Source organism: Ictidomys tridecemlineatus, chromosome 4 (genome assembly GCF_052094955.1).
Source record: "Ictidomys tridecemlineatus isolate mIctTri1 chromosome 4, mIctTri1.hap1, whole genome shotgun sequence".
Lineage (NCBI taxonomy): Eukaryota > Metazoa > Chordata > Mammalia > Rodentia > Sciuridae > Ictidomys > Ictidomys tridecemlineatus.
The window spans coordinates 80,494,469-80,504,958 of record NC_135480.1 but is presented as its reverse complement, the minus strand read 5'-3'; the positions used below and the strand labels follow the sequence as shown (position 1 = coordinate 80,504,958).

Genomic DNA, 10,490 nt, shown 5'->3' with positions numbered 1-10,490 from the left:
CTGATCCGAGCTTCTCCCTTAGTACCAGCTGAGTCCTTCCTTTCATTAAAAAAAGTTATCTTCAGAGACTATAACTAATAATCGTTATTAGTCCCAGAATATCCAGCATCTCCTTGTTGTCTTAGGAGTCCACCTTCATCTCTCTGGTTAAAATTAGTTTCTTCCCTGCTGGTATAAGACTAAACACAGCCAACTTTGAGAATGGCCATTAATGACTGGGGTTAGAACTAAAAAGACTTTTAGCAGTTGTCACTAGCAACCACTATAGGAGATTTAAAATCCTATCATTCAAGTCAGCTAAAAAAAAAAAACTGCAAACATTTCAAATTTTCCTTATGTCTAACACTTCACCCATTATACAGATAGTGTAATGGCTAAGAATGGAGGCTTTGGAGCTAGGCCACCTATGTCCAAATCCCAACCCTCTCTCATATTAGCTGTGTGACACTTGGCAAGTTGCTTAACTTCTGTATGCCTAGACTTTCTTGTCTGAAAAATGAGTACATTAATTGTGCCTATCTCATTATAATCATATACTATATAAATAAGTAATTTAAGATGGTTAGAACATTGCTTAACATATGAAAAGCCCTCAGTGAGTGTTATCTATTATCATTATTTTTTAAATGGTACTCTGAATAGTGTTTCCAGAGCTCTGAAAAGTACATGAGCAAAGCTTAGGCAAATTATAAAAAAAAAAAAAAATCAAACATTTGCCAGGGTTTGTGTGGGAAGGAGAAAAAGGAAAAGGAACGTCTAGAAGATAGAATCTTCATAAATTCCTTTAACTCTTATAATGATATAGGGATTATATTCATATTCTTGAGTATTTTCTTACCTTCTCCCTGGGGCTGTGGTAGGTTTTCAATGATGATTGCAGAATGAATGAAAGAATGGATAGAGGATTGAGTACATAAATAATTGGATAAGTGAGCTAATGAACAAATATGTGGACCACTGGTACTGGAATGAACTAAACAGCCATGTCCCCTTCCATGGTTTTTGATGCTCAGTTTTGTCATGCTCAGTATCTTCACCCAGATACTCAGGTCTGCTATGTTCCAGTCTCTTCCAAATTAAGAAAACTGAAGACCCCAAAGTAGGGTTCTTGGCCTTTGACTGTGCTTTCTGGGCTACTTTGTGACTTTGCCTCTGTTTGGTTTTACTCTGAGGTCTGCAGGTCCTCCTCATTACTGGCACAGATTTCCAGGAAGGCAAAATAGGAGCCTACCTGTCCAACATAGAGTAAAATAGGTTCTGGTGCTGTTCTGGGAAGAAACAGAGATGGTGCTTCATGATTCCTCTTTCCAGAAAAACTGGAGGACATTCACAGACTAGAACATTAAAAGGTAGCAGAACTAAATTTTCTTGCAAAAACCTTGGATTCAGTTTTCAAGGTAGAATTTCTGTGTGAGGTTATGGAGTGTTGGCATAACTTCTGGGTATTTCTGTGGTGCACTGACTCTGTGAGGTAATTCCTGTTTTGGGGACATGTCATTTTCATGAAGCACAATGTTCTGATGGTACAAGATCATATGTGGCATATAACTTAAGAAATACATCAGGAGTGACATGGCCCAGTGGCTTCCTACACTTTCCCTATGATACTGCAAGTTGAGGTCGGCTATACATGCAATTTGGTTAGACCAAGGTAGATCCCACAGGGTCAGGGAGGAAAGAGGCTTGTCACTTGTACCTGTACTTGCACAAGTCACAAAGTTGGTACTTAATTAATTCACAGAACACAGTGAATTTGGATTGTAACAATTCTAACAACTTATTGCTATATTCATGTCCCTTTTCCTATTTCGTTCAGCTACCAAAGAGGAAGTGACAATCACAGGGATAAAGAAAGAGGAGGGGCTGGGGTTGTGGCTTAGTGGTAGAGCACTTGCCTAGCATATGTAAGGCACTGGGTTTGATCTTCAGCCCTACATATAAATCAATAAATAATAACGGTCCATCAACAACTAAAAATATTTTTAAAAAAGAAACAGGAATTGTTAATAACTATATACCAAAGTGCTGTGTCAACTGTCAAGTGTTCACTGTTGTGTTAGTTCAATGACAATTATTGTTGTTTATAAAATTGGCAGATGGTACGAATCTAGTGTATAGAGCTACCCTCATGACAGACAAGCCCAGTTAAAATTAGCTTGACACACTGACTCCAACAAAATAAAATGTAATATGGATCAATGTAAAATCCTACCCTTAGGCCCAAATATTGAAAAAAAAAAAAGTGAGGTCATAGATTGTAGCTATTCAGAGAGCTGTCTTTGGGTCAGACAAACCAGATTTGAAGTCCATTTCTACCACTTACATTATTGGTATAATTGTCAGACCTCTGTGAGCCTCAGATTTCTCATATGCAATGTTGGTTGAGTATACTAGCCTTGAAGGATTATTTAAGTATTTTGTACAAATTAATGTTTATTAAGTATCTAGAACTTTAGTCAATTTTCAGTGAATTATTTCTCATCCTTTCCTCACCCCCACTGGCTTCTCTATCCCTCCAGAGGGTCTCATGAGCTCCAAGAGAGGTACATTTTTTGTTTTTAATCACAACGTGAATCACAACAAGGGGTCTGTGTCACTTCCACTTCAAGATGTGTTTTCACTTCCTTTAAATATTTATATGACTTAGGACTTTGACTCTTGGCCATTGTTTAGCCTATTCCTGATTCCCATGCTGTTTCTTGACTTCTTTCTCCATGATATTCTCCCTGATATGTCCTTAGTTTTTGCAGGGTGTCTCCCTGTGGAGAAGGCTGAGATGAAGTGTTCAGGCCTTGGGACTAATACTAACAGCAAGCAGTGCAGTGACTCTCTGCAATGCTGTTGTCAAGGTTGTTTTAATGCTATCTCCAAAAACTTCCACTCCTGTGGCAAAAGGGAGGGTAAAATGGTGTGTGTGGGGGGGGGCAGGGTGAGTTGGCAGAGAGAAGAGAAAGGAAAGAAAATGTAATTGCACTCAAGTATGGTACAATTTTGTAATTTCTCTAAATGCAATTATAAAAAAAAACAGCAACTGGGATGCGGATGTGGCTCAGCAGTAGGGCGCTTGCATAGTGAGGAAGGCCTTGGATTTGATCCCCAGCATTGTCAAGAAAAAAACAAGAAGCAAAAATACAGGCAATTGAAATCCGCAGACAATTATGGCTTAAGTAATATCTTATGCTATAAAATTTTTACTCAGACTGCATTAAAAAGTCCATTATAGGTACCTTATCCCAAATAATGTATGTAGTTAGGGACTGCCTGGCCTAGTAGAAAAGATTCAGGAATTGGAGGCTTGGGTTTTAGTTGTTGTTTTGCTGTTGACTCTCTGTGTGACCATCAATAATTACTCCCTGGTCCTTAGATGTCTCATCTGCAGATTGGTGATAATATTATCTACCTGGCAGCATGTGAGGAATAAATGAGACAATGTATACAGATTGTCTGACACTATGAGCAGGTCTTTTTTGGTCCTAACACCTTTATTAATAAGTTGAGGATAAGGATACCTGCCTTGAAGACGTTGATGTTGCTGAAAATGAAGACATGCTTTGGACAAATATCCATGCACAGTGCTTGCATCCAGGAATCCATGCTCAGTAAACATCTAATCTAGCAGACAGCATGACACGGCAGAATCTGAGGAGCCTTGGGGCTTCTGATTATGTGGAAAGAGAGGCCTGGGTCTCTATGGGTGTGTAGGAGCTTGGGCCTGAGGTTCTAGCAGGAATCAACATTAATAACATAGAAATTAAATTCCTGAGACCTAGAGATCCCACAGGGTCAGAAGGAAGGAGGCTTGTCACTTGTACCTGAACTTGCACAAGTCACAAAGCTGGTACTTAATAATATTTGTACTCAGCCAAGGAAGCAAGAAAGGAAGTCTGTCAGTCATGACCTCATAAAGGTGGGGTATATTCTCTGAGAAATAGCAGAGCTGAGTTCTTTCTTTTTATTTTTGTTTTATTTTTTTATTGGTACATTATAGATATACATAATAATGGGGTTAATTTTGACATAATCACAAACCATATAATAATTTGTTCATTCTCAGTCTCCAGTTCTTCCCCTTTACCCTCCTCCTTCCCCTGACGCCCCTCCTTTAATGGTCTCTCTTCTATTTATTTATTGTTTTTTTTTCATGCTTGTAGATATTATTTTCATTATTGGGAGAAGGGTAATCAAAATATAAGCATTCTTCTTCTCTTTTGTTAAAATTCAAATAATGCCACTCTGTTAAATGCAAAAGGCTCTCTCAGTAATGGGCATTTTCTGATGTAGTATTGTAAGAGGTTGCTTTTAATCTTGAAGAAACCAAGTCTCTTCCCTAATCAGGTTTGTTTTTTTTAATTTTTTCATTTCCATGATTGGTTTGCTGAGCAAACCCTTTGAGTTCATTTTGTATTGGCTAACACTCAGTCATGGTTCCCTGCATGCAATTCATCCCACTCCAGTGTGGGCGGGCACATCAAACCCAGGGCTGCTCTGCATTGCTCACAGAAGCCCCAGGCAAAAGAATCTAAAGCATATGACCCACTGCTTGAGAGTTGCAGCTTGAGCTGCCGATGAATTTCGATAATAAACTTAATAAAACCTTCACTTTTCCTCCAAAGGATTAGCTAAAGAGGCCAGGAAGTGATTCGCTGGAAAGTGATGTTCTAGGTGACCATAACCAAGGCCTAGTTTTGAAAAAGCACTATGGCTATCTATTTGCTTTTGAAATTGGATTTTGATAAACTTCAGGTAAAAAAAATCACTTCAAAAGTATCTGTATTTTATTTACATACAACCAATATATCATATTTGCAAACAGGATTGAATTTTTATTCAATTTCTTCATATAAGGTCTATATTTTAACTGGTGGGTGATTTAGATGCTTTTCATAGAAATACTATTCCCAGGCAGTTTGAATGGCACATGTTTGGCTCCTCACAGAAAATGAATATAGTTAAAACCTTAATGAACAACATGAAGATTAAGATCCAGTATTAACAGTTTCATGCAGATATAGGAATAATACAATATGAAAAAAAATCCAGTAATAACATCTATCTGGGAAGCATATCAGTTAGTTATTCAGCTGTCTATCTGTATATAATACAGCTGCTGGAGAACAGAAAGAAAATGTGATCTGAAGGCCTAGGAAAGGAGCCCTGACTTCTAAAACATTAACCATTGCTTATTGCTTCTATGGATGTGCAATTCCTATATGGGGTTCATTTTTTTTCCTTTCAAAACCACTGATTTTTGTAGTAATATTTAACTTTCTTCTTTAACCCTCAGAGAACTGGTATATTTGGGAAACTAAGCAAACAGAAACAAAAACACCTAAAGCATGTATCTTGGCCCAAAGTCTCCAGAAGATTAAAGTGCAGGAATAGTCCATATTTTGTTACATAAGGAACTGTCTTCCATATTTTCTTAAAAGAAACATTTTTTCTATACATATCCCTTTAATTTCTTTCCTCTAATTGCTCTGGCCAGTGTTTCAAGAACTATATTGAATAGAAGGGTGAAAGAGGGCATCCCTGTCTTGTTCCAGGTTTTAGAGAGAATGCCTTCAATTTTGCCTTCAGTGAATGGATAAAAAAATGTGGCGTATATACACAATGGAATTTTACTCAGCAATAAAAGAAAATAAAATTATGGCATTTGCAGGTAAATGGATGGCATTGGAGAAAATAATGCTAAGTGAAGTTAGCCAATCCCCCAAAAAGGAAATGCCAAATGTTTTCTCTGATACAAGGAGGTTGACTCATAGTTGGATAGGGAGGGGGATCATGGGAGGATTAGATGAACTCTAGATAGGGAAGAGGGGTGGGAGGGAAAGGGAGGAGGCAGGGGATTAGCAAGGATGGTGGAATATGATGGACATCATTATACAAAGTACAAGTATGAAGACATGAGTTGGGTGTCAATTTACTTTATATACAAACAGAGATATGAAAAATTGTGGTATATGTGTGTAATAAGAATTGTAATAAAAAACCCAACAAAATACACATATGAAGACATGAATTGGTGTGAACATACTTTTTATATAAAGATATGAAAAATTGTGCTCTATATGTGTAATAAGAATTGTAATGCATTCCACTGTTGTGCATTTAAAAAAATAAAATCAATTAAAAAAAGAAAAATAGACTTAAACCATGTGCCAAGTTTTAAATTACATCAATAAAATGCTAAAGTAACCAACCAAAAAAAAGCATTTTCTTTGGTTTCTTGTAGTTTTCCAGTCAGTCTATTTTTGTCTCTTCCACTTTCTCTGTAATGAGCTCCTTGGTCTCTTTCATCTTGTCCTGCAGATACTCCTTGACATGTGGCCATGTCAACATGTAGCTATGAGTAAGCATATACTTCATAGTAAAGGGCATTCCTCCCAAGGTCATGGTATAGTGGGCAGGTGTTGCAATCTTAAACATGGCATACACTATTAAGGCATTTCCACCCTGGGAATTTTTCAGGATGTTTACTATACTGTCAAGTAGCTTAAGAGACTCTAGAAAAGGAATGGAAATAATTTCTTTTATGGCTGCATAATAAAATGTTTCAAGCTAAATACCAGAAATTCTTAGATGTACAGGAATCAAAACTTTCCCATGTTGTTTAAATGTTGTTTTTTTTTAAATTGCTGATAAAGACCAATAGATTTGTCTTGTAAAGGATCAAGATCTTCCTTTTTTCCCCAAAGAAATTCCTCTGGCTGAGGCACAGGATGATAAAATTCTTTCAGATAAAACATACTGCTCACATTGTTGATGGCAAAGGACCCTCAATGGGGTAGCTGAGTACCCAGTGACTTCCTTTCCTTTGCAAGGTACTTATTTGCAGTAAGTAAATGTAGCCACTAATTTTGAGGGCCTTGAATTCTCAATTAGTGATTCAGCACTATTCAAAAGTAATAGTGCTTTTATGTTCTGATGGTGTGCAAAGAAACCAGGCTTCTGTGGTTCCAAGCATGCCCTGTGTGCCAGCCCAGTCACAGCCTGTGGTACGTTCCATTGCATTTTGAACAATGGTGATGGAATTCAGTTTCTAGAGACTAGGCTTCCATCAAGGATTTCTGGGCATGAAAATTGCTCACATCAGAAATTGACTGAAGGACTATGATTTTTCTCTCAGCTACATGACCTTGGCAGTTACTTATTTTCTTATCACCTAGGACACTGGGACTGTGAATCCCAAGGCACAATCTGTACAACAGCACCTTGAATACCATGACAGTGTAACTCAGCAGAGCCACCTGGAAAGGCATGGGCCAGAGTGCCAAATCTGCAGAGCTCAAGTGAACAATTGGCCCAGGCCCTGAGCCATGCACATAACAAATATGCTCCAGCCGCCTGTGCCTCTTCGGTGCTGCCTCTCTGCATTATTTTTAATTGGTTCTTTATAGTTACACATATAAGTGGCATTCATCATAATGTACTCATACATGATGTTATTTGTTTGTGAGGTTTGTTTATGAGGTGTTCCCCCCAATTTTTCTGAGATGAAATGACTAGATTCTGAGAGCTGTAACCTAAATTGTCCATTTGAGTTCAAATGGACTAGCAGGTGAATGTGGTTGGAGGAGGTGAGTCACTGGGGTCATGCCCTAGAAGGGTACATCTGCCCTGGGCCCTCTTCCTCACCCTCTACTTCCTGGCTGCCAGGAAGGAAGCAGCTTCTCTCTGCTGCACCCTTCCCCCACTATGTGCCGACTCACTTTGCACACAGAACAGTGGTGTTGGCTGTCTATGGACTGAGACCTCTAAAAGTGTAAGCCCCAAGTAAACTTTCCCTTCTCTAAGTTGTTCTTGTTGGCTATTTTGATCACAGTGATGCAAAAGCTGACTAAAACACATGTATATATCATAATTTGGTCAATTTCATTCTGCAGTTGCTCCCCTTACCCACTCTTTCTGCCTCCCCTCAATCCCCTTCCTCTACTACATTGTTATTTTCATTTCCATAATATCCACTCCCCTAGCATTCTCTCACCCCACTTATTTCTCTCTAGCTTCTGCAAATGAGAGAAAACATTCTGTCCTCCATTTTCTGAGTTCGGTTGATTTTACTTAGCATGATATCCTCAAGTTTAACCAGTTTACCAGCAAATGACATAATATCGTTTCTCTTTATGACTGAATAAAACTCTCTTATTTATACATATCACATTTTCTTAATCGCTTCATCTATTGGCGGGCACCTGGACTGGTTTTATAACTTGACTATGGTGAATTGCACTTCTATGAATGTTGGAATGCATGTATCACTATAGTATGTTGATTCTAGTTCTTTTGAATAAAGAACGAAGGATTGGGATGGCAGGGTCAAATGGTAATTCCATTCTTAGCCTTTTTTTAAAAAAAATTTTTTTCTTTTTTTTTTTTTCTGGTACAAGGGAATGAACCCAATGGAACTTAACCAATGAGCCACATCCCTAGCTCTATTTTGTATTTTATGTAGACACAGGGTCTTACTAAGTTGCTTAGGACCTGCTAAATTGCTGGAGTTCACTTTGAACTTGTGATCCTCCTGCCTCAGCCTCCCAAGCTGAATTACAGACATGCACCATTCCATCTGGATCGTTCTTAGCCCTTTGAAGAACTCTACTGCTTTCCAAAATATACACATTTACAGTCCTATCAACAATGTTTAAGTGTACTTTCCCCCAAAATCCTCACCAAGAGTTATCATTATTTGTATTCTTGATGATTGCCATTCTAACTGGGATGAGATGAAATTTAATTTAATGTAGTTTTGATTTGCATTTTCCTGATTGCTAAGAATATTGAACTTTTCCTCCATATGTTTGTTACCCATTTATATTTATTCTTTTGAGAAAAGTCTCTTAAAAATCAAACATTGTGGCACATGCTTGTAATACCAGAGGCTCAAGAGGCTGAGGCAGAAGGATTGCAAGTTCAAAGCCAGCCTCAGCAGATCTTGGTAGCTAGAACGATAGCGAGGCACTAAGCAACTTAGTGAGACCCTTTCTGTAAATAAAATATTTAAAAAGGGCTGGGGATGTGGTTTATTGGTTCAGTGCCCCTAAGTTTAATCCCTGGTACAAAAAAAGGGAAAAAGAAAAAGTCTTTTGAGATCTTTTAATTATTAATTGATTGGGCTTGCTTCCTCTCTCTCTCTCTCTCTCTCTCTCTCTCTCTCTCTCTCTCTCTCTCTCTCTTTCTTTTTTGGTATTTAGTTTTTGAGTTCTTTATATATTCTGGATATTAAGCCCAGTTAGAAGAGTAAGTGCAAAGCTTTTCTTTCTTTCTATAGGTTCTCTCTTCACACTCTTATTTTTTCCTTTACTTTGCAGAAGCTTTTAAATTTATGCTGTCCCACTTATTGATTCTAGGTTTTATTTTTGTGCTTTAAGAATCTTATTAAGGAAGCTGGTGATTTGTGTCAATGTGTTTGGGGTGTTGACCCTATGTTTTCTTCTAGCAGTTATATTGTTTCTGGTCTAATTCCTGGGTCTTCACCCCACTTTGAGTTGATTTTTGTGCAGAGTGAGAGATAGGAATCTAATTTCATTTTCCTATGTATGTATATCCAATTTTTCCCACACCATATATTTAAAAGGCTATCTTTTTTCCAATATATGCTTTTGGCACCTTTGTTAAGGATAACTATATCTACGTGGATTTGTATCTGTGTCTTCTATTCTCTTCCATTGGTCTTCATTTCTATTTTATGCCAATACCATGCTATTTTTGTTACTATAGTTCTCTGTAGTATAATTTGAAAGCAGGTATTCGGATTCCTCCAGCCTCACTCTTCTTGCTCAATATTGCTTTGGCTATTCTGGGTCTTTTATTCTTCCAATGAATGTTTTTTTCTAGTTCTTTGAAGAATGTTACTGCTATTTTGATGGGAATTGAATTGAATCTGGAAATTTCTTTTGGCAATATGGTCATTTTGACAATATTAATTCTACCTATCCAGGAACATGGAAGGTTTTTCCATCTTCTTGTGTCTTCTTTAAATTTCTTTCTTCAATGTTCTATAATTATAACTGTAGAGGTCTTTTTGGTTCCTTGGTTAGATTTATTCTCAGGTTGTTTAAAAAGGGCAATTATGAATGGAATTGCTTTCCTGATTTTTTTATATTAATTTTGGAGTATAGGAAAGCTATTGACTTTTACATATTGATCTTAGATCCTGCTACTTTGCTGAATTTTTATCAGCTCTAGAAATCTTCTGGTGAAGTTTTTTGATCTTCAGTTTTATCATTTTTAAGCATTACATTAAAAATTACTAGTAGGACACAGTCAACCAATTTGGAAATTTATAACTAAGGCTATAATTTATTAAGCACTACTTAATAATCCATCACTGTGCTAAAAATTTTATGAGTATTGTTACTTTTTTTGGGGGGGGGGATTGGACTCAGGGGCAACTGACCACTGAGCTATACCCACAGTCCTATTTCATGTTTTATTTAGAGACAGGATCTCACTGAGTTGCTTAGTGCCTCACTTGCTGAGGCTGGATTTAA

The 10,490-nt window shown here is 37.4% G+C and overlaps 1 pseudogene; it reads right to left on the bottom strand.

Annotated features, from left to right (window-relative positions):
• Positions 1-6,175: 6,175 nt before the first annotated feature.
• LOC101969056 (protein FAM210A pseudogene) lies at positions 6,176-7,011 on the bottom strand (annotated as a pseudogene).
• Between the last annotated feature and the right edge of the window lie 3,479 nt (positions 7,012-10,490).